Source organism: Neofelis nebulosa, chromosome 10 (genome assembly GCF_028018385.1).
Source record: "Neofelis nebulosa isolate mNeoNeb1 chromosome 10, mNeoNeb1.pri, whole genome shotgun sequence".
In the NCBI taxonomy this organism is placed as follows: domain Eukaryota; kingdom Metazoa; phylum Chordata; class Mammalia; order Carnivora; family Felidae; genus Neofelis; species Neofelis nebulosa.
Window position 1 is genome coordinate 72,711,840 of NC_080791.1, and position 25,956 is coordinate 72,737,795.

Below are 25,956 nucleotides of genomic sequence, written 5' to 3' on the forward strand. Positions count from 1 at the left end.
TCCTTCCACCAATTACAAGGTTCCTGCCATGAAGAAGAAATAATGGCCAAAGCATTTCCCAGGGAGGAACTGTTAGGTTTTGTTTGTACCAGTCATTTTTGCTCTTCTTTTTCATATATGTATATTTCATTTCCTTCCACAAATAGGTTACAAATTCCTGTGGACTAAATCTTCCTTTTCCATTTTAAACTCCATTGATGTCAAAAGAGTCCTGAATTCATATTCTTATCAAGTGAATGAATAAATGAATGAATGCATTTTAGTGTTAGTCTGAACGATAAAATAATGAGAATGACAAGGATCCTTTATGAAATCAACTTGACTTTATCCCATTCTCTTGAAAAAGCCTTTTCTTTCTTTAATTTTTATTTCAATAAGTCTTTTCTTACTCATGAATATGCTTTCCTACACTACCTCTTCTTCCCTTGAAAGAGATAAGCAGAGAGGGCCTATATTCTAAGTATATTTGCTGCAACTATTCCTTCTGTAGAGAAGGACAAAATATGGCAATATAATCAGAGAGTCATAGTCATCATTTTATCTGAGAAAGTTTTAAAAGTAACCAAATTCTATGCACCTGTTTTATTCCCCACAGAGGTCATGTACTGATCCCTATGTGAAAGCCAGTTGATAAGAATACCATAATCTCAAGCATTGTTACTTTTCTCACTTACAGTATCCAAGTTCTACTTTACCCTTCTGAAATCAACAACACCCTGCCTGGTGCATTTAAACTCCTAGTGTTAATGATTTTTGTGTTTATGTTATGCCTCTAAACCTCAAAGTAATTTTAAGTATATTCTTATTCCTTTAAAAACGCCTCTTCCTCCCAATTCTCCATGGAAAGAAAAAATACTCCTAATTTTTACTCATGAATGGGGACAGCAATTAGAGTCATTTTGACTCCGTTCTTTCCCCCATACTCTCCACCACATATAATCTAATTAGGCCTATTGATCCTATATTGGCAAAGTCTCTTCTTTCTGTTCCCCAAATACCACCTTTTACCTCCTGCCTAGGCTATTACAATAGCCCTCACAAGCTATTCTCTAGTTCAAGACTTTCTTCCCTCTAATCAACTCTACAAACTGCTGGCTGAACTACTTTTTCAAAAGCAAAGCTCTCGCCATACCACTGGACTATTTGGTTGTGATGGCACCCTAAAATCCACCAAACACCTTAACCTAGCCTTACAGGTCACAATGATATGACCACACTAAATTTTCTAGTTTATACATAGCCTGTACCTCAGTCAGACTGGACTTCTCATTGTTCCCTAACCCATACTTCCTTGTTTCCATTTGTCTGTCCCAAACTCAGCCTTGTGATATCCCCTCACTACCAGGATGCTTCTGTCTTCATCCCCTATTCCTTTAACAAAATATACTCAACTTTCAAAGACCATCAAAGAGTCTGCTTCCTATAGTCTTTCTTCTTCATGGGATATAGCTTTCTTTTGAACCCCCAGAGTGCTATTTTTTTTTTTTAGTTTATTAAGTCACTTAATATATTCTGCATAGGAAATTACACCTTTCCTCTGCAATAATCAATGTAACTTAATTAACATTTATTAATCCCTCCTTTGAGCCATGTACTAGTTAGGCACTAGTTAGACACTGTGTTAGCACACAAAAAGGAATAAGGAAGGGGGTTTAATAATTATGTCTAGATTCTAAGGTTCTTGATGGCAGGAATTTTGTGTACTTGTATTTATTTCCAATGCAGCATTTAATGTTCTCCTTTGAATAAATCAGTACTCAGTATATATTTGTTGAGTTGAATTAATTTCTAACAGATACTAAGCACTCTCCTGGGAAGTAAATTTTTGCTACAAAAAAAAAATAGGATTTTCCATAACTGGGAAAACAAATAATCACATCTTTAAATAGTTTTCAAAGGGCAAGTTGAAAGTTAAATTGACCACTGATGACACCGTCCAAGGTGAAGACCCTAATGGGTCAGATCATTCGTCACTAAGATACTAACTTCCAAGTAGGACAGGCTGCTTCGAACGACAAATTCCCATATGACCAGAGCTTCCAAAATTGTCAATTTGGTCCAGTAAAGATGATTATTGTTTCATATCACAGAAATCTGTTTCTTGTATCCTCCTGGGAGTTTACATAGGAGAATTTAAGCTGACATCAATATTTAAATATGCACCTATTCAATGTATCCGGGAGATACATACTTCCTTTTGATCTAACCATATCTGCACACCTTTAAAATGTATGCTTTCAAGGCTACATATGTCATTGTTGAAAGCCTAGACACAATGACACTTTTCTGTACTATGGGATTGGACAAACCTTGAATTTACTCTCAACATACTTATATTACCTCCCTTCCTGGGGAATAGAATGGAAAGACACAGTAAGGCTATTTTAAAAGATGGAACCAGAGATAAAAGGATATGAAACTCATCAAAACCACTATTCAAAAAGCAATATTAAAGCAAAAAACTTCTTGACACTGATATTTATTACTAACAAGGAAAAATTCAGGCAGCAAAAATGAGGAAAACAGAAGGAACTCACTGCCCAATGACCAAACCAAGCCCCAGTGCCTGGCACCCGCCAAGATAAGAGCTCTGTGGGTGAGCCCAGCCCCTCCCACAGGTCCTCTCTGAACAAGAGTGACACACCTCTTCTCCAGGAAAAAAACTCAGCACAGCATACAGCAGTCATTCTGCCTATTACTGAGAGTCAATTTAGCAGCACAAGAACCTAAATTATGTGACAATCTCAGAAAAGGAAAGAGAAATGCACTCTCTTTGTGTAGGAAGAGCAGAAACCCAAAAATCTAGAACATGAAATCTATATTTCTAGAGAGAACTGTTAAAATAAAATGGTTGCAATATTCCAACAGTATGAGAAAAAGGCAGTTCAGCTTTTTCATGGCATTCAGGCTCAAAATAAGATGTAAGAATTCTCAGACTACAATGCAAACAGATTTGAGATACTCTATGACAGCTGAACCCATGAAATTTTTGTCAGATAAGTGCATAATCAAGAATATTCTAAATAAAGTGAACCCCTGCTGCTGTTCTAGAGTGAGAAGACATGTGTCGTGAAGTCAAATAGACTGTGTTTGTATCCCAACTCTGCCTTTTTCTTCCTTTCTTCCTTCCTTCTTTCCTTTATATTTTGTTCAGGTGCTCATTCACTCAACATATATTTATTGGGAGAATACTGTGTCAAGCACTGTGATAGAAACTGGGTATACAGGATTGAACAAAATAATCATGGTCTCAGCCCTGACAAAACCTTTAGTCTAGTGAAGAAAATAGACATTAAATAAACATACAAATATATGATACTTACCAATCATTTTAAGTGCTATTAAAGCAAAAAAGAAAGCAGAATTTAGAGACAGAGGAAAAAAAACTGGGGACTTGGAAGAGGGAGGAATTATCTTTTAAGACTATTGAAAGGATTAAAAATAACAACATGAAAGTTCATTGCACAATGTCTAAAACATACGGGTGCTCAGCACAAGCAATAGCTGCTTTTTGTTAACTTCTCTCTGCCATAGACCCCTGATTCCCTCCCACTCCTCTCCTGCCACAGACACTGGGAAGTTTAGAGTGCTGGTCTGGCCGGTGGTGTAATGAGAGAGTGGCAGCCTGTTCCCTGTTAAACACTTCAAATTGCTGCACAGCTTGTTGTTCTATCAGTTTCCTGTATAATCATAACCTTAACCAATCCACAACTTTCTTTCAGGCATATCTGGGTTTCATTTCCTGCTTAGTATTCTTAAGATCATTCATAAATTTTACCCTGTTGGTTGCATGGGATATTTAACCCCTGGTCAAACTAATTCTCAAGAAACAACCAACATCAAAAACTGTAACGAATTCACTCTGTATGGAAGACTTGCCAGAAAAACACAACTAAGGACTGCCTTCAAGGTTGTAAGTATACGGCCAAACAGTCTATAGACTATAGAAAGTCTTTCTGAAAACTTAAAAATTATCCTTTTTGACCATGACTAATCTTGTTCATAGAGAGCAAACATTCAACAAGCCTTCAAATTTGACAAATCCTAATTCAGGTTTAGCAAACTGTTAGGTCAATAAAGATGACCACTTCTTTCCCATTATCCTAACTTCATCACCTCATAACAGTAAAACTAATCCCAACAGTTCTTCAGTTTCTTTGATTACACAAAAAGAGCAAGAGTACCCTTAGTTCATATAAGAAACCCAATCGGAGGGCACCTGTGTGGTTCAGTCAGTTAAGCATCCAACTCTTGATTTCAGCTCAGGTCATGATCTCACCATCGTGAGATTCAGGCCCGTGTGGGGCTCCATGCAGGGTGTTGAAACTGCTTAAGATTCTCTCTTTCCCTTTCTCTCTGACCCTCCCGCCCAAAAGATAAAATAAAATAAAGTTAAATTAAATTATATTATATTATATTATATTATATTATATTATATTAAAATAGGGGCCCCTGGGTGGCTCAGTTGGTTAAGCATCTGACTCTTGATTTTGACTCAGGTCATGATCTTATGGTTTGTGGGTTCAAGCCCTGCACTGGGCTCCACGCTGACAGTGCAGAACCTGCTTAGGATTATCTCTCTCCCTCTCTCTCTCTCTCTGCCCCTTCCCTGTTTGCTCTCTCTCACTCTGTCAAAATAAATAAATAAAAACTTTAAACAATAAAATACATTTTAAAAAAAGACACCAAATAGGGACACTTCAGTCCTTAATCAAAAACGTGAGCCTGCCTACAATTTAATGGATACATGTTATTATCTTACAACTTTGCAAGCAGCATACAGGCTAACTGAAAACAAACTATCTCTAAATGAAGGAAAGAAATGACTCAAGGGGAGAAGGAGGATAGGAAGGAAGGGAGGGAGGAAGGGAGGAAAAGCAGAAGGAGAAAGGAAAGGAAGATTCGTTACACTAAAAGTCATTTTACAGAAATGTTATTCCAAAGAACTTCCCAACCTCTAAAACTAAAAACATCATATAACATATTTGAAACCTAATTCACAAGATTCTTTGTTCTAGATGATACAAGGATGCTTCTTGGTGATAGTTACAAGACATTTCTAAAGATCTCCCATATAAAATATTAGAGCAATACCTAAATGAGTATTTTCATATATATCTATGTTACTCTTTCCCCAAATAAAGGAAAATTATTCTCATTGGTTTTTCTACCAGGGGCTACCCATTTCCTAAAAGTCCTACAGTTGTTCTTAAAATGCACTAAATTGAAATCAATAAAATTGAACAAATTAGGGGGAAAAAAACTATAGAGCTCTTTTTAAGTTACTACTGTCATCCAAATAATTATTTCCACATCTTAAATAACAATCCTCAAATCCATTTTGTGATTTTACAAAAGTCTCCTATTTCAATAGTCTTGTTTCACTAACTTCTCTCCCTTTTGTCTCCTCTGTTCAATTACTGCAGTGAAATTGGAAGGACAGATATTTCTTCTATTTATTCAATCATATCTTCTCAAAAAGTTCCAGGCATTCAAAGTTTTCTTACACTCAGCTCTCTTGTTTACACCCATATTTTTCATGTCTTACTTTCTCAGTCTTCCCCCAGATATTACCTTTCAATTCCTATCTGTTCCACGACTGCAAGTCCAGGGAAAAACCCTCTGTAACTAGTCACAAAATCAACAGTGCCTTCTACAAATGGCCAGTACCAGAGAGCCTAGAATGTTTCCATCCCTTAAACCTGTCAACTATTCATTATGTGTATACTCACTGCTATATGAGATATCAAATTATGTGTGACCAATCTCACCTTAAAAACAACCCATTCTAGTTAGTGATGCTATATGTATATAGTCATGGAAGAAAAATAATATTCACAGAAGGAATAATATCTGTATATAATATCCATATATAATATAAATATCTGTTTTTCTTCTGCACTTTGTTCAGTGAAACTCAGAACACTGGTGGCAATAATTAAAATCAAGCCACTGGCTTCTTCCCAGCCTGCCATAGCTTTAAAGAAAAAAAAAAGAATTTAAATTCCACCTAATAATGTAGGCAGCTATAGGGGTGCAGAATTAGATTTCATTAATGCTATTGCTTAATTATCTATTATGCCTGGGTCAAAAAGGGAAAAATCATAATTAGCCATCAAACATATCTTTTTTTGTTGTGCTTATGTGTTCCAAAGGTATAAAAGAGCCCAAAGGTGAAACAAAAATAGAAAATCTGATTTTATTAATGAATTCATTCACTTAAGTTTATATGAAACTGTGTAAGCTGAAAAGAAAAAAAGATATCTCCAATACAGTTTGTATCCAAAGAAAACTCCACCCACATAAACTCTCTAGTAACATATCAAGTTTTAAGCCCTTAGGTTAGAGACTATCTTTTCTTCTTTTGTAAGCACTGTGCCAAGCCCTTAGTGCTAAACAAATAATAATAATAAGCATTACATCATGTGGACAAACTTATTTGACTGATTAAACATTAAGGATCAGTCTCTTTTGCCAGTCACCTATGGAAGATGATGCTTTGGAAATTAATCTTTTTACACTATGATTGCCTTGCATCTTTGAAAAACTCTAGTAAGCTATATGTAGGTGATACACATATATATGTATCAGGGAGAGAGAGAGAGAAAGAGAGAGGTGGGGGAAGGAGGGAGAAAGGGAAATAAAGAGGAAGGAAGGAAGGAAGGAAGGAAGGAAGGAAGGAAGGAAGGAAGAGAGAAATTTATCTTTACTAGAACATTTAACTCACATTTTGATGTTTACAGTGGTCAAAAACTTGGTGAAATGGTAAGCATTTGTATCCATACTCCAAAATAACATGAAATATGTACTTCAGATGAAACTACATGCTGAAAGTGAGGTGTAGAGATAAGCATACAACAAAACATACTAGATTTTGTTGATTATTCAGTCTTTATAAACTAAATAGCTACTAAACTGTTGCTATCTAAATGCTTGAGTAAATCAATGACTTTACTGTTAACTGAAGTATAGACATTATAATAATGGGCAGATTCAGTTGGTTAAGTGTTCAACTCAATTTTGGCTCAGGTCAAGATCTCACAGTCGTGAGATCGAGCTCCGCATTGGGCTCCAAGCTGGGCATAGAATCTGCTCAAGATTTTCTAAAGATTCTCTTTCTCCTGCTCTCTCTGCCCCTCCCCTCACATTCATGCTCACACTCTCTCTCTCTCTCTCAAAAAAATTGTTTTAATATGAAGTATAGACATTATAATACTTATATTATATATGATCTACATTATATATGTTATAATTATAAGTCATTTAATGATAAAATAATGGTTAGCTGTGCATAATTACTGCATTTATTGACACTCCCTCACCTCCTTATATTTGAGACCACCACTAAGTTCAGGTTACGGCTTTATTTCCCCTTCTCTACATACATTTAATTCCTTTAAATATTAATGAAAGTTATGTAAGAATGCTGAAAGATGATTAAACCTATCTTCTTGGTTAATAGCAAGTTCAGGGAACAGCTTCTTAGGGAAATATTCAAATTTATTAGCTGCTCTTAGCAAACTGCCCTCAAGACCCACATTGTTTCCAATCTCAAGTTAAGAAGAATTTTTCTCCAACGGGCACTGAATCACTTTAATGTTGACTCTTGTGCTGCTCTACTCCACCTTCAAATGTAGCCAGTAAATTCAGCTTTACTACAGTACTATAAAAATGTGAAAGAACCATAATAGCATCTAAAAAAGAGCTGTTGGCGCTATATTAGTTTAGAGAAAACCCTAAACTGAATACTAATGCAAAATTTAATGATAGTTGCCTAGTTGCCAAAAGAGTTACAATAATTATTTTGCCATAATGTGTAGTTATCTTGAAGTCATCTGAGAATATTACTGCATGATATTCTAAATAAGTCCCCAAAGTGTCATTGTTCCATTGTTGTTGTTTTTGTTGTTGTTGTTGTTCTTGTTCTTGTTGTTTCAGTCTAAATTCAGCATCAACATACTACCTTCACTGTAATAATGCTGTCCTCTGATTAGAGGACTGCCTTATGAATGAAGAAACATTATAAAGAGATCACTCTACATCCTTAGTAAGTCAGCTTCTTTGATTGATATCCAACATGGATCTACCTCGCATCAAATTCCACTTAACAGTGAATATCATGATTGTAAGGTTCCGGTAAAACATTTAAACTGAATCAATACAGTTTTACTTCCCTTTTCTTTTATAACCATGACCAAATTTTTAGAGTTGAAAAGTAAACCAAGATCAAATTTAGATATGTTGTTTGAAATTAGCAAAGATGAAACACTTCACTGCCAGACAAGAGCACTGATTTTAAGAGTAGATTTTTGCCTTCCCTGAAATGCCTAGCTCATGCAGTGTATTTTTATGCCTGCAGATATTGGCATGTTTCACATTTGAGATTATGACACACCAACTTATTTTGAAATTTTTTAAATCTTCCACTGTGCATGTTTCAAGTGCTTCATGACTATCACTGATAATTGAGCAATTAACTTGGAATTACCAAATGTGCTGTGATGGCACAATATGTAGTAAGCAACATGAAAGAATAAAGAACAGAGGAACTTAGCACAGTGGAAAAAAAGTAATAAAGGGTAAAATAGGCCATCATCCTAACAATAATACTGAGTAAGTTTTAATGGGCCCAGGTCTCAGCAGTTTAATGGTGCCAGTAAAATGGTTTAATGAAACAAGTCCAGAGTATTTCAAACTTTTTAGAGCGGCTTGTTCTGGTTCTGCTAAAAGGAAGCTTCTTTCTAACTGGTCTTGTGTAATATTCAGGGATTGGTCCAAAAAGTAAGTGTGGGAGTTTCATTAAATAACAAGTACAAAACAATTAGGTTAAAAATCCTGACAGGCAAATATTTCTTATTTCTTAAGAAATACAAGCTTGCAAAAAATAGATGTAAGGTCTTTTCTTTGTGTGACAGAGACAAAGCAAAAACTCTAGGGCTAACAATGACCTCAAGTCATCAAGCTATTGTGAACATATTTGCAAACCAAAAATTAAGATACATGGCTTGACATCAAGAGGGAAAGATGAAACCCAGCTATATTAGAAAAAAATAGAATGCCTCTTCACTGTTCATCCCACCAAGGTCTCTAATACTGGGCTTTTCTGGCTAAAACCAGAGCGTGACTGTGAAGAGTAGCTTTTTAGTGCTTAAATATAGCCAGTGAAGCAAATTCCATAAACCTAAATCCTACCTTATTTAGGTGGCAGGCCATTTTAAAGGTTTGCAAGAAAAACCCACAATTTAGAAAGTCAGAGAGGGAAAAGATATTCAAACTACAACAAATAAAGGACACTATTAAAAACACTTTTTCTCAAAATTCCATCAATATTGCTCCAAAACACCACTAGGAGATTAAAATAGGCCAGGCTGTCCTTTCAGGTAAAAATAAATTAGAAACAGAAAGTGAAGAGAGCAGAAAGAAAAAGTATCGAAGGGCACTAGTATATAAAACTTAAAAGCTTAAAATGTAATGGATATACACATTCAGATTAGCAAACTGCTTTCAATTAAAGTAGATTTCTGGCCACAGTTCACAAATGTACAGTAGCTGTGTGTATTAATGTAGATACTTCAAATGTCAGTATATCTCTAATTAACATGAGCACACAACTGTAAAACTGAGAAGGCACAATTGTAAATTCCTTACGTTCCCAGCATTAATGCGTTCAGGGGGCAGCTCCCGTTGTCATGGAAAATGGCATTCAAGCCCTATTTGTGGATTTTCACAGCTCATCTTTTTTATTTACCTGCTTTATGTCAAGATTAGCCTGGAATAATATTTTTTAAAGATAATGCACTTAGACCTGCTTGTCCTGAAAATCACAGGCATTCTCACTTGAGGGAGCTTTGGTCTGGGCTATGCTCAGTTTGAAACAGATTTCTTTCCATTTTAAAATACCACAAAGACATGAATTCATGATTTTTTGTTTGTTTCCTGAAAATCAACACAATTCCAAAACTTTCAGCTAAAGCACGGTATGTGGCAGTTTTGAAATAGGGGGACAGGAAAATGTCAAGGAGGAGAAAATGATCCAGGGACATGAGGAAATGAATTGGTAAAAAGTGTTCTACAATCTCCTCCCTGACTTACTCTTCCTCAACTTTTTGAAAATATTTGTATGACCACCAAATGGAGATTGAGATAGTGATCAAAAACAACAAAAGAAAGAGAACTAAAATTCTCTCTGTGACAGGACAGTTTGGTTTGTGGAAAGGGCACTGAATTAATTACACCATGAGTCCCTAAACTTGAGTCCTGCTACTCTGCAAAAATAAGGATAATTCCTACTTACCTAACAGTTTTTACAAAACTCGGCCACTTTAATGTCTGTAAAAGCAAGTGTTATACCAAAATAAGATATTGTTATTATTATTGCTTCAAGCATAGGGCTAAGCAATAATCACTTCTTATGCCAGACAATCAAATACTTTTGTATCTTTTCAGGGAAAAGTTTGCTATTCGAGACCATGAACAAAGACAGAATTTTATAAATGTAAATTCACTATCAAATAACTTACAAGGCCTGAGTAACCTGAAAAAGCAGGGTATTTAATGGCCTATCTCTGTTGTTGTTGTTGTTTTTTTAAACCAATCATTTATTGTCCTGGTAAAACTGAATGGTCAGAATTACACAATTATTTTTAAATTAGAGATAAAGAATTAAATGTGAGATATGCACATGCAAAACAAAGTGTTCTTATACAATGTCTACGTTTGAAAAAGACAAGGGTAGTTTTATTTTTTAAAGAGGAAAAAAATAGTGTAAGAGGCTTTCAGCTTCTGAGAAGATAACCATTTTCCTTCACAGTGTTTTCCTCTTCTGATGTAGGTGGTTGATGTGAGTAGGTAAGATTCCAGTTGATTCTCACACACCCTTGGTGTGGCCCATTCATTATGGATGTGCAAAACAATATCCCACCTTCCTTATCTCACAGACTGGCTTCTACATGCCTTACTAAGAAACCTTCCCATGGCCATAGGTATAACTTTCTTCCTTAGATCATGTAGCAAATAAGCAGTTCCAGTATGGAAATTAAAGTTCCTAAAAGAAGCCATTGTCACATATCCCATTTGCTTGTTCTTAAACCAAACTAGATAAATATTTCTATTGTTTTAGCTGCCTCATCATTCAGTGTAAGTGGTGGACAATTTCTGCAGTAATTGAAAGGAATAGGAACTTAAGCATTCTGGATGCCATGTTAATTTTATCTGACTTATCTCAGCAGTATCCTGCTACATTCCCTTAATAAGAAATTTCCAGTTTAGGAGATGGCCTTAACAAAGCTTAAGACCACTGAACAAAGGAACAACAAAGTCCATGCCCTAAACTAACATATGGAAATTCTCAGGGTTGAAAAACAATTACTTTGGGCCTGTATGATTAGCATGGCTTCTGCCTAAGAGATCAGATAAAAACTGGCTAAAAGATTTTTTTTAAGTTGAACTCCAGAAATAACCATATGAAAACTACAGCCACAGTATCCCTTCTATTTTTAGTCTCTCTCTTTGTTAGATCACTAGAAAAATCTCAGCTAGTTGGATCACCTCCATTCAAAGCTAGCCTAAGTACATCTGGTGGAGGGGGGACACAGAAGAGGAGTAAAGAAATAAGAAAAGAGAGACTTTAGGTAATGAGAAATGTAAATATTTTAATTTTAATATTTTAATGAATGCCATCTTGGTTGAAATGCCAGTATTTATCTCCTATTTGTCATTTTAAAAATGTAGTCATCCTAAAAACTTACTGAAAGAAATGATTTAGGGGAACATGGGTGGTTCAGCTGGTTGACCACTGGACTTCAGCTCAGGTCAGGATCTCAAGGTTCATGAGTTCAAGCCCCATATCAGGTTCACTACACTTAATGCAGAGCCAGCTTCGGATCCTCTGTCCCCCTCTCTCTCTGTCCCTCCCCTATTCTCTCTCTCTCTCTCTCTCTCTTTCTCTCTCTCTCAAAAACGAATAAACATTTAAAAAAAAGAAAATGACTGAATGATACAAAAGAAGAGAGAAAGGAGTTAAAAGAAAGGACAAAGCAACTAAGATAAGATTTGAACAACTCAAAATTGTTTCCTTTCAGATTTCTAATAGGATAAACTCAACTCCTCAGAATTATCCTTTTTCATGAGAGCACTTCAAAGGTACTTTACATTTCTTTCTCCATCTTTTTCGCCTCCTAATCCTCACTATGATACCTTGCACAAATTAAAAGCTTATATTTAATCCAAATGAGCCATGCCGTTTAATATTTTGTGTTTTACATAAGAATTGTCTTCAAATAATAAAATGTGAATTGATAGTTCCACAAAAATAATCTATTCATTCAGAAGGCATTAAAAATATATAAAAATGTATTAAACTATATTCAACATTCACATCTATTTTTTTAAGCTGATTCATAATGCTTGTCCCAATCAGTGCTACTACTAAAAGAAAGATAAAGTTGGTTTTAAATAAATTTTCCCTATGTTCTGCTTAAATACTGAATTACTTAAACTCCAATTTATAATTTATTTTTTTAAATACTTTTCCTAGAAGCACATTCTTTAAAACTCCTTTGTAGGAGTACACTAAAAGGGAACAAGTTTCCTATGTCTTTATTGTTATCAAATGTATAAGAGCTCCTTACCAACAATAAACACATATAAACATATTTTAAACTCAAGTTACTTAAGTATGGTCTTATATGCACACAGACTTTTTTAATACCTGCCTCATACTCTAAACTACTTCTATACTAATAAAAATATATAAATTTAAAGTACTTTAATTGATTCATTCAAGTTCATTCCATTTTTTTTCTTGAAATTTATCTTCTTTCCTGAGAAAAAGATGTCTTTGTATTCTCAAATACCACTTAAAATTTACTCGTGTTTTAGGGATGGTGAAGAAGGCAGGAATGCCCCCATTTTGGATACACATTATACATTTACTAAATAAGCCTTTGGTTCCTTAGTACATAATCTCCTCATGTACTGACAGCTCTTTGAATTCTGTATCATCTCACATCTTTTCCATGTGCATAGGCTCATAATACTTTTCAAGTCCATACAACCAGAAGACTGAGGGAAGTTATCAGAGCAAATTATTCATATGTATATAGACTAGCTCCTTTAAGGTAATTCATTCCTATTATTGAGCCCCATCTTCAAAAAGTAAGATATTTATTCTTTCAGCTTACTATAACAGGCCCAACCATTGTGTTATTTTACTGGAAATCATAAACTGAGGCTTTTTTCACCAGCTGGTATTTTTTCCAGAGTCCTCTTAAGAAAACTTTTACAAAAAATTAATAACACTTAAAGTAACAGAGAAAATAATAAAAATTCACACACAAAAGAAATTAAGATCTTGTTTACAAACTGCTAACTTTTTCATTATACAATGAGAAAAGTAATAAATAAACCAATACTTACAAATACGGACAAAAAATCAGCCCCAGCACCCAGAAATCACTGGTAAATTGCCTTTGAATTCATGAAAGTGACCTGAAAGTTTAGACAGAAAATGAAATTTAATAATATAAGTAAACCGCATTAAATGTTTTATTAAAGGAGTATATACATTCTGTCTAAAATTTATACTATTTTTAACTCAGGCAGTTGTCCCCATCTATTCTAACAACTTTTTCAAGATGATAATATCAAAAGAAATAATTATTTCATTGTTCTATCTCTAGGAATACAACATCTCTATCCATTATGGCTTAAAAAAAAAAAAGCAGTACTAAAGTAGGTGTTTAAAGTATCAGTAAATAAAAACAAAAGGGAGAAAAACAATTTTTAAGGGAATAGAAGCTTACAAGTAGTTACATTTGAAAAACATGTTTAATTTATGTCTACAAGTTAAAATTAATGCACTTCACAGAAAATATCTTGGATGTGTCCAACAGGAATATCTTATAGGTAGAATAAAAATGAAAAGATGCATTTCTTGTTCTGCCTAAGGTATGGAACCCATTTAGACGTTTAGGCTATACGCAATGCATTCTGCATAAGGCAAAATTCAATCCAAAATTCTTTTGCTTGCACACACTTTAGTTCTGGCTGAAGAAGTAACAGATGCAACTCAAACACACAGAGCTAGCCTTGTAAAAAGTTTTAACTAGCACAATGAGTCACTTTATGCCTCTAAATATCTATGGTTTCCTCTCTCCAGAACCCCCATGCATTAGAAGGTAGTTTGGTAGTTTATTTTTATTGTTTGGTCAAAATACAGCACATTTTTAGTTCCATGAAAACAAAGAAACTTTGTTACAAGGGCCATATTCTTTCCAAAATGCGAGGATGGCTATGAGTAGTGTTCAACTTAAAATAATAATGGAACTTGAGTTCCTAATTTAGGTCAGAAACTTTCCTAGACTTAGAGATTGGTTTGATTCAATACACACTTTTTAAACATAGCTAGTAAACATATAGGTTAGTTAACTAACCAGTTAGTTAGCTAACTAGATTTAAATAGATTCATTCTGGAAAAAAAAAATGAATCTCGATCAACATCTTTTGTAGGAAACATCACTTTCAACGTTATATTTATAGCACAAATGGTTAAAATGAATTAGGCATATGAATATGAGATATGAAATAAATATCTAACTCAGCCCTGACCCCAGCTCCTATAATATGTTTTTGCCTAAGTGACCCAGATAAATTATTCTATTTTCCAGTCAGGATTGATAAATAATAAAAGTCCTGGGCATTTGGACAGGTTTAAGTATTGATGGCTAATACACTATTAGGTTTCTTCTCTAGACCTCCTTCTCTGTGTAAAGAATGGTTCCTCAGGCCTTCTTCACTCCGGTTTCACAGGTTTCCAACAATTCTATGATGCCTACTTCCATGGGTGTAAGAAGTACAGGAGAGTCTGGCCAGGGAAGGTAGCTCTGAATTTGCTTTTGGTGTAACACCCATTTCTTCCTCACAGCTTTCTAATGTTTTCAGATTCAGGAGAGCAATTTTATCTGGTACACTATATAACACCATGTTGACACGTTCTGTGTACAATTCAAAGCCAGCAAAGAATACTTGTTCTGATATAAGCTATTCTTACATTTTATCCTGCCCTGAGTCGTAAATTATAATTTGAAGTTACCCACAAAATAAATCTATAGCAAAATGCTGTATACCCAAAAGCATAAAATCTGGAAGAATCCAATACTTGTATATTATAAAAATAATCACACCTTGTCTTTCTGGCAACCATTCCTTTAAAAGTATGAGTTAGAATTACATAAGATACACAATATAACCTATCTCTTTCATTTGCATTTAAATAATGGGGGATAAAATAAAATGCATCCAAAAAAATATTGCAGCTAACAAGTATCTCATTTTCTCAATCATTGGACTCTTCTGGAGTTAAGATCTCTAACTCTGGAAATATTTAAAATTGGAACAAATCAGATTCTAGACATTTAGGGCAAATAATATTCTAATATACATCAATATGAAGTCAATAAATCTCATTTGTCATATCAATGCAATCTTACTACATATGTTAAAAGCAACTCTGACTCACATTATCAGCTGATTTACACTATTGGTGGATTTTGGAGCAAACAATTTAAAAAGCATGAGCTTCTAAAGTCACATAGTTAATTGTTATAAAAAAGAGGATTTAAATGCATACTTCTTCCTGCAAACAATTTAGGAATAAACAGGTAACATTTTATGAAGGGCAAAGAGTTAAGAATTAACTCACAAAAAATAATTTAAAGTAAGCTACTTCTTTAAGAACTAGAAAAGTTTAGGTCATTTCCAAAATAAAAGTGGCTACTTTGGTCTTGAGGGCAGCATAAAACTAAAAAGTTAGAGAAGGAAATGCCAGAGCAAATCACCATCTTTTCTGGAAAATCACAATCTGTTTAGGAAAATGAATCCTCAGAACACCAATCACCATGGATTGTCCCATTCCTCCGTCTGTTCATTCATTCACTCAGCAAATAATGACCATGGGTGAGAGATTGTACCAGACAGTATGAACACAAAATTTTTTTTAAATAAGTAAAATCATTATGTTGTAAACCCAAAACTAATATGTTACATGTAAATTATAGCTCAATTAATAAAAACAGCATTTTTTTTATTATATTTTGGAAAGAGAGTGAGTGGGAGAGGGGAGCAGGACGAGAGACAGAAAGAATCTTAAGAAGGCCCCATGCCCTGCATGGAGTACAATGCAGGGCTCCATCCCATGACCCTGGGATCATAACCTGAGCCAAAACCAACAGTCAGATGATCAACTGACTGAGCCACCCAGGTGCCCCAATAACATTTTTTTTTTTAAAGGCGATGGCCTTTCCCCTCAAGGATCCTTCAAAGAATCAATAATCCAACCTGGGCCACAGACTATTATATCTGGCCATGATGGTGACATTGTTCATATTCTCTGGTTGTCAAATCTTTTGGACATCCTTAATTTATTAAATAAAAAGTGAATTGTTACAAGCACTTCAATATAAAAAACAAAAGAATATAAAAAGTAAGTGTATAAATGAAGAAATACAAATGTTCAGTAACACAAAAATATCTATAATCTGCCTAATAATCAAAGAAATATAAATAAAATGTTTTCACCTAAAATATTGGCAAAATAATTTATAAACTGGTCAAAAACTAGTATTGGTGAGTGTGTGGGGAAAAAAATACTTTCATATACCATTGATTAGATTATAAACTGGATACTTTTCTGAATAGTAATTTGAGAGTAAGTGTTAAATTTTTTAATGTTGATATCCTTTGAATTTGCAACACTCCTTCTAAAAATTATCCTAAAGAACTAATCACAAAAATGTTAAAAGAAATATATATGTAATATTTATGTTCATTACAGAATTTTTATAACAACCCCAAATTGGAAATAACCTACTAACTGGATAAGCAAATTATGATACGTACATATAACACTACTCTATACTCATTAAAAATAATGATATAAATGTATATTTATTGACATAAAAATGATGGCAAAATGTATTGTTGAATTTAAAAATACACATATAATAACCAATTTATAGAAAAGTAAATATGGGTACACGCACACGTATGCACACAAGTGTCAGAAAGTAAAGCACAATTTAACAAAAATATTAGCATTGAGTGCATAAGCTTATTTTAACTTCCGTGTAAGCTGGAGTTATTTAGATTTTTTTTATACTTAACATGTCTAATTTGTCCCCAAACAATAAAGCTATTTCTAAAATTCAGTATATTACTTATCCATTCAAAAGCAGTCACCCAAATCCAGACTAACTTGCTTTTAATTTGGCAACCGAAGCCAAACACTAATTAGGTTACAAAAAGAAAAACCACTGAATTACAAGGCAACTTCAAACAATTTTCTTGACATCAAGTGAAGAAACCATAAACATTTTCACAAAAGCATGTCCCACTCTACCAAAAATAGGTAAGAGATCAAAAGTAAACAGCAAATAAAAACACTGCCACCTCCCTGTATAATTATACTTTAAAAGTTTAAAAGCTTTCAAACTAGATTTTTTTTAATCTTGCTTAAAGCTGTCTCTAAGCCACACCTATTTCTTTTTTTATCCCCATCCATTATTATTATTATTATTATTATTATTATTATTATCATTATTTGATTTAGCAAGAAGGTTCAAGTATCAAATGAGTGGTTGGATTAAATGACCTTCTGACCCTGAGAGTCAATGATTCTAAGGTATTTTTTAAGTACTAAAGTGCTTCCAAAAACACTTGTAACAAAATTTTGTTCACCTTTACATTAAATTATAGTATCACATGTTTCAAACTCAGGTCAAGGATTAAAATTTGTTTGATTTATTGAATCATTGACCTCTGAGTTAAAACAACTCCCTTTAAAGCATTTATTTTTTCAACTGACTTGAAAAGGTATCAGTGTCTTGTCTTTTATACATCAAAATAAAAATTAGGGAGGCATTAAAAAATATCCTGTATGCAAATTCAATCAAATACATTTTTGTAGAGATTTTATTTTGCATTACAACTGAAACTTTCCCCCAACCTGTATCAATTTTTAAAAAATAAAACCTTGGGGCGCCTGGGTGGCGCAGTCGGTTAAGCGTCCGACTTCAGCCAGGTCACGATCTCGCGGTCCGTGAGTTCGAGCCCCGCGTCAGGCTCTGGGCCGATGGCTCGGAGCCTGGAGCCTGTTTCCGATTCTGTGTCTCCCTCTCTCTCTGCCCCTCCCCCGTTCATGCTCTGTCTCTCTCTGTCCCCCAAAAAAAAAATAAATAAAAAATGTTGAAAAAAATAAAATAAAATAAAAAAATAATAAAACCTTATTTACTATTGTCATCACTTCTGTTCTTTATAGATGGCATCAGTAGGCAAAAACGGTGTGTCTTGAACTCCATAATTCTTAGCTTTCCTTCTTAACAATTATACTAAATTATGTAGAATTTGAACTAACTATAAAAGTGAAATGTGAAATTCATTTTTCAAAGGAAATGATACCAAGTTAATGCCCAATTTTTTTTTTGCTAATGCCCAACTTTTTTTAGCACACATGCTAACAAGAACATCGCAGTAGTGAATGGAAAATGAGGGTTTAGTTACTGACATTTCCATCTTCTAAGGCAAAAGTAAGAGTGTTTCTGAAATGTCAACAATTTAAGATGCTACCTAGTTCAACACTCTGCTTTCCTGAAACAAGAACCTACTTCCTCAAAGAAATAGGAATTTTCCCTTAAAGATCTCCAAAGGTGAAGCTGCTGGATGGCTCAGTCTGTTAAGTGTCTGGCTCTTGATCTCAGCTCAGGACATGATCTTGTGGTTCATGGGATCAAGCCCCGAGTGGTGCTCTGTGCTGACAGTGCAGGGCCTGCTTGGGATTTTTTCTCTCCTCCCTCTTTGCCCCTCCACCCACTTGCACTTTCCCTCTCTCTTTTTTTTTCTTTTTTTTTTTTAAATGAAATTTATTGTCAATATGGTTTCCATACAACACCCAGTGCTCATCCCAACAGGTGCCCTCCTCAATACCCATCACCTACCCTACCCTCCCTCCCATCGCCATCACCCTCAGATTGTTCTCAGTTTTTAAGAGTCTCTTATGGTTTGGCTCCCTCCCTCTTGAACTTTTTTTTTTCCTTCCCCTCCCCCATGGCCTTCTGTTAAGATTCTCAGGATCCACATAAGAGTGAAAACATATGGTATCTGTCTTTCTCTGTATGACTTATTTCACTTAGCATAACAGAAGAATTCTCCTCAAAAGAAACTCCAGGAAGTAGCAATAGCTAATGAATTGATCAAAAACAATTTAAGCAATATAACAGAACAAGAATTTAGAATAGTCATAAAATTAATCATTGGGCTCCCTCTCTCTTTCAAAATAAATAAATAAACATTTTTAAAAATCTCCAAAGATAATTATTATTAAAGCCTACTTCTAATAGCCTATTCATGTACTCTATGCTGCTCAACCTACATCTTTAATATGATTTCAGTACTGAGGGCTACTCAGAAGGGACATTGAGAAGCATTCAGAGAAAAATGTCTAAGATCTCTTACAGGAGTAATGCTACATTAGGATGGTTGCATGTTTTTTTTTTAATGTTTTTATTTATTTTTGAGAAAGAGACAGAGCATGAGCAGGGGAGGGGCAGAGAGAGAGGGAGACACAGAATCTGAAACAGGCTCCAGGCTCTGAGCTGTCAGCACAGCGACCGAGGCAGGGCTCTAATTCACAGACTGTGAGATCATGACCCGAGCCGAAGTCGGATGCTTAACCAACTGAGCCACCCAGGTGCCTCAGAATGGTTGCATGTTCTAAATATTATTAGTTGAAATAAACTTTAGAGACCATCTAGTCCAATGGTTCTCAAACACTTTGGTCTCAGGACTCCTTTACATTTCTTTTTTTTTTTTTTAATTTTTTTTTTTAACATTTATTCATTTTTGAGAGACAAGAGAGACAGAGCATGAGCGGGGAAGGGACAGAGAAACGGAGACACAGAATCTGAAACAGACTCCAGGCTCCGAGCTGTCAGCACAAAGCCCGATGCAGGGCTCAAACCCACGAACTGCAAGATCCTGACCTGAGCCGAAGACGGTTTCTCAACCAAGCCACCCAGGCGCCCCAGGACTCCTTTACATTTCTAAAAATTATTGAAAATCCCAAAGGGCTATGGTTACTTTTATTAATGTTATATTAGAAACTAAATTTGAGAAAAAAGATTATTCATTTAAAATAAATAATAATCATTCAATGATGAGCCTATTGCATAGTAACACAAAAGCATAAGTTTTAAAATATATTTGCCACAATAAAAAAATTAGAAGACAGGCATTGTTTTGCATTTTTGCAAATTTCTTTAATAAAAGACAGCTAGATTCTCATAGGTGCCACTGCATTCAATCTATTGTGAGATGTTGATTTGGTAGAAGCATGTGAAAATATCCAACTTCACACAGATATTAAGTTGGAAAGAGGCAGAGTGTTTCAATAGCCTTTCCAGACAACTGGAGCTATTCTTCTTTGATATCAAAATTTGACAAGTAATAGTTTCTCAAAGGTTAATTGCAATATGAAATTTGAAGCCTGAATATCAATGAACTTTTTGTATTCTCTTACTTTTAAAACCCACTGATCTTTAAATGCATCTTTTACCTTTGCATGATTTTGTATCATCATGCATTGGTTCATTTGGGAAAGTATCAGTATGCTGAGTTGTGTAGATTTTCAAAACATTGACATATTTCATTATTCAGTTTTTTAAAAATCACATTTGTTAATATCACCACCAATCTTATCAGAAAAGTTTCTAAGTATTGGGAAGTCATCAAGTTCATGATGGTGGATACAAGTTTTCCAAACTATTAATTTTTTCTTGAAAGTTCAAATTTTATTATTGACAGCAGTGTCAGTTGCTTTTCTTAAAATGGCTGGCTGATTCACTTTGCTCATTTTTGAGACTATGTCTGCCAAGCAGATGTCTAAACAACCACTGTGTGTCTTTTGGTTATTCTTTCAAGTAAAAATGAGGTTCTACGAAAAAAAGTAGTTAGTTCAGCTTGCAACTCAATCACACATATGATTTTCCTCAAGAAACATATACTTCCCATTTCATCACAAAATATTAGAAAATATGCTCAAGGGTCAAGAATTAATAAAATCTATCATTTCTCCTGCTTCACCTACAACATTCTTAAGCAAAACCAGCTTTTTCATGTGTGAGTAGTGATGATTAAAAAAAAAAATTCAATGACTAGTAATGTAATTTGGTGCCAGTGCCTTGATTGTGCTAAGGCACCAGCAATTTTGCCCCAAATTGCTTTCCATCCTCAGTGTAAACGTCAACACAGTGAACAGACAAACAGCACCTTGGTAGTATGATGAAAATAATTTATATTTTTCAGACCTCTCAAAGGGTCTCAGGGATTCCCAAGTGTCCGTGGACCACATTTTGATAACAGCTTATCATTCTGATACTCCATTTTGAAGCTAAGGAAACTATCTAGTTTAATATTTTCAAGCCAACAAAGAGGTATATAGCGCAGTTGAGTGTAATATGGTAAATACTGATTGCAAGTCAGTTGCTCTTTCTTCTTCCCAAAACAAAGCCAGTCTAGAGGTAGATGGTGCTTAAGAACTACTATGCCAGTTTCCTCTCAAAGTCCCTACCACTCTAAGATTTTACAATTTTATATTTTATCCACATCCACTGGGAAGTACATACTTACACTTTAATGTAACATTTCCTAAGCCTACTTTAACACATTGTAGATGGTCAGGTTAAGGTATTTCTGGGTCAGAAGAAGAGAAATTAAGGTATTTCTGGATCAGAAGAGAAGAAATTAATGTTGCATTTCTTAGGCCCACCAGTTCACCTCTACCAACATGTGCACCAGAATAGTCAATCATAAGATTGACACATTTTCACAACTGACAAAATTTTAGTGCTCTCCTGAAATAACAATTCTAGATATCTATCTGTGAACAAGAAAGCCAGTATAAAAATTGTGTCTACATGAAAAATGAATGAGATTATTTAGAAGAAGACAGCACGTCTTACACTTTACAAAGGCTTATTGCTTATTGCTATGAACCAAGACCAAAATATAGACCACAAACTTCCAAAACCTATTTACAAAATCATTGTGTAACTTAATCCCAAAAACTCTTATATTTTGAGATCTTGACTATAAAAAAAATTCATAAACACAACATAAGGCAGCAAGGTCACTTGACCAGAATCAAAGAAAAAATGAGCTATGGGCCAAAAAATTTGGAATATGTTTTGTAACTTTTCACTCCATAAACTTGTTCTCTTTCATGTCTTCTTTCACATCCATGCTATTCTTTGTAAAATATACTTCTTGGAAATAACTCCTATCATTGTGTTTTTTAATACACCTTTTTTTCTTGCAGCCTATCTGATTTCAGACATACATGGTATCAATTTCGTAACAAAATTCAGAGAAAGCCTTGTGTGAGTAGGACTGGAGAAAAAAGTGATTATCAAAACATAATCCTCAGACTCCCTATATCAGAACTGCTGGGATGCTTATTAAAATTAATTTTTATGAGCTTCCAGGTGGCTCAGTCGGTTAAGTGTTTGACTCTTGGTTTTGGCTCAGGTCATGAGCTCATGGTTCGTGGGATTGAGCCCTACGAGTGGCTCCATGCTAACAGCATGGAGCCTGCTTGGGATTCTCACGCTCTCTCTGCCCCTCCCCTGCATATGTGCATGTGTGCACTTCTCTCTCTCTTCAAAAATGAATAAATGAACTTAAAGAAAATAATTTTTAAAAAAGACTGTTGGGTCCCACCCAAACCTGTTGATTATGCAATTCTGAGAGTATGGCCTAAGAATCTATCTTAGATCATAGCCCCCAGTTAATTCCTATGCACACTAAAATTCAATAACTGTTGGGTTAAAGGGCAACTGTGTAAATGTGGGTAAGCTCACAAAAACTTTTGTGCATAAATCAAAATCTTGTAACTCCATAAAATATTTTATCTTACAGAAAAGATTCTCAATGATTTTGGAATTCCTATTTTTAAAAAATAAAGTGTTTTTTAAATGAAAGGAAGATTAGAAACTAAACACAGGAATTTAACTTAAAAATTAAGTCTAAATTATTGCAGGATGTCGTTTTTTTAATCTGAGACTGACACAAGCAATTCTCCAGCAATTTAATTAACATTTCTGAGGGCCCACAGGATGCATACCATGAATTGGGACCTCTAGGGATACAGAATAATAAAGCACAATTCCAGATCTCCAGCAACTGACAATTTGGATTCATTGTAAGATAAATATTATAGTTAGAATAGCCTCAACATTTGCAGTGCATTATCGTACCCAGAAAGAGGAAAGGATTCCATCCCTGCTGAGTTTTCTCTCCCACATTCTGTTCACAAAATAAAGTCTCAGAACATTTTAAAAGCATTCACTTAATAAAAACTTGCAAAAAGTACTAATTTCTAAGCCCATAGTTTTTTTTTAATCAGCCCACTATTTTCTATAGAGTAAACTGATAGACAAAGGAGGAAGGACTGTTCTTTGCACTTGTTCTAGGTAGTTAAATCAAGATAAATTTGAAGACATCTAAAAAGGGTCCATTTTGACAGTCATCTTAAGAAACTCTTCTTGTTTCCATTCTCAGTACCACTCCCTCTTAACCACAAATAATGACTTCAATAATGGAGCTCTGTCATTTAAAGTATCAGGCAAATAACACCAAGTTACTTAGATGAGTTGACACCGCCTGTTGTGCAAATATGTACTTAGAATAAGATTATAAAAATAACAGCTGCATTATCAACTGGATTCAGACCAGAACAACTTATGTGAATGCAGAGTTAACATGGTCTGAACTTGCTACATAGCATGCGTATAGCACTTTATAAGCATTTCTCAGATCGTGATAGAAATTGAAAAGGGGAGAGATGCTAAAAGAAGAGAAAAATAGATCTGGTGACTATGGGCCAATTATCTAAGAGTCCTGATTCCTAGAATAAATCACAGTTATTCATCACTTACTAAATGTTTGCTCTGCACCATGCACTATGTTAAGCACTAAAAAAACAAAAATGAATAGAGTTCATAACTTCAAGAAGCTCATAGCCTAGTAAAGCAGACAAATAATTAGTTCTGTGTGAAATGTGTCAGGTGAAGAAAACAGATTATAAAACTATATAATCTCGTTTTCTGAAATAAAGAATATGAATAAGAGAGGTGCCTGGTTGGATCAATCAAGTATAGCATGTGACTCTTGATATCAGGGTTGTGAATTCAAGCCCCACTTTGGATGTAGAGATTACTTAAAAATAAAGTCTTTTTAAAAATCCTTAAAATATAAATAAATAAATAAATAAATAAATAAATAAATAGTATGCATAAGAAAATGGAGATACTACCATTTACCCTCCAAAGTTTTAGTAATGATTAGATATGAACATGCTAAATGAAATGTCTTCTATAAATGTATTTCTCTTTTTGCTTTTTCCTTGAAATATGCCCAAGTCACAACTTACACCAATGACCAGTAGCTAATATAACCACCCATATTTTAAAGAAGAATGTCTCAAGGATTCGTGACGCAAGAGCTGTGTCCTTGGCAATGCTACCTCATCATCACACTCAATAACTACACACTGCATACTGAAGGGGAGCTCAATCATACACTATAGTTTAGTCTTTTCTCAGACTTAATAAGTCTTTTGCTCACTCTCAAAAACACAGAAACAAATGAAGAGAATCATGTGGAAAGATCCTTATCCTTTTACTGCAGATTCTTCATAATATCTTAAAGATTTCTCTGTACAGTCCACCTGGCATCTATCAGATATTAGCTCACTTCCTATATGAAAAATAACAGGGATACCAGGATGAGATGCATCCAAGTTTAAAGACAACGAAATAGACACATAACTCACGTAGGACCATATGAAAAATTAGTGACAGAGCTTTCATTTTAAGTCAGAGTTTCCAATCACTGGGCTTATGTTCATTCTGTGAGGGACATAATCACCTGTCACTTCATCTGTAGAATGGGATACTTGGCATTCACTTCTCTCATAATATATCAGTTTCAATAAGTGCTCTCTCACTTAACTCATTTGATAAAAGACGCTTTGCAAAATGAAAATGGGTTAAATCACTGGATTCTTAAATACATTTCTCCAGTGCCAGCATTTCCCCATCTTCCCCAGTTCCAATCAATTGCCAATTTCTATATCTTCTTGTCCTGGACTTTTCCTAATTTCCCTTTCTTTTTCTGAGGTCTACGATGAGACTGATGGAACTCTGTGTGTGTGTGTGTGTGTGTGTGTGTGTGTGTGTGTGTGTGTGTGTGTTTCTGTAGCTATCCATAGGGAAAATACCCTGCTACACACTACATAATTCTCATTTCCCTACATTAATGCTCTCATGCTAGCAATGGGACAAAAACCACTGCCTTTTTTAATGTGAGGAGATGGAAGAAATTCACAGAGCTCTCCAATACTCAAATCCCAGACCTAAATTTAAAAAAAAAAAAAAAAGATCAAGCATTATAAAGAAAATTCTATAGGTCAACCATTGATATTTATTTATTTATTTATTTATTTATTTATTTATTTATGTATTTATTTATTTTCTCATTAAATCCTATTTACTTTGTGATGGGATTACTATCCTCATTTTATAAATGAAAAAAAAATGAAATTCAATGGGATTAGATATTCACAAAGGTAGTAAATTGGCAGGGTTGGCACTCAAATTCACAATCTCTGATTTCAAAACTAGTACCCTGTCCTTACTGCGTTTAAATAACATTCCTTAATATTTCAGAATCTAGCCCATTTAAAACCTGTGGTAAAAGAGCTTCTTTTAAGAGATTCTAAATCCCACCATTTCTGTACTCTGACCCTACTCCTGTGTTTCAACCACCAGAGTTCTCTGGGTCAGGTCCTACCCCAAGTCCACACATCAGCCTATAATTCAAAGCCTCCTTACATCTTCTAGCTCAGAG

At 34.5% G+C, this 25,956-nt stretch overlaps 1 protein-coding gene across 9 annotated transcripts in view; it reads right to left on the minus strand.

The window, feature by feature from the left end:
• The window catches only part of SOX6 (SRY-box transcription factor 6), a 693,774-nt gene that overhangs the window by 487,955 nt on the left and 179,863 nt on the right, over positions 1-25,956 (minus strand). For all 9 annotated transcript variants that reach the window (XM_058688340.1, XM_058688339.1, XM_058688348.1 and 6 more), the window contains one exon: positions 13,417-13,488. The gene's annotated coding sequence lies outside the window, so the exon portion shown is untranslated. The remainder of the gene's footprint in view (positions 1-13,416; positions 13,489-25,956) is intronic.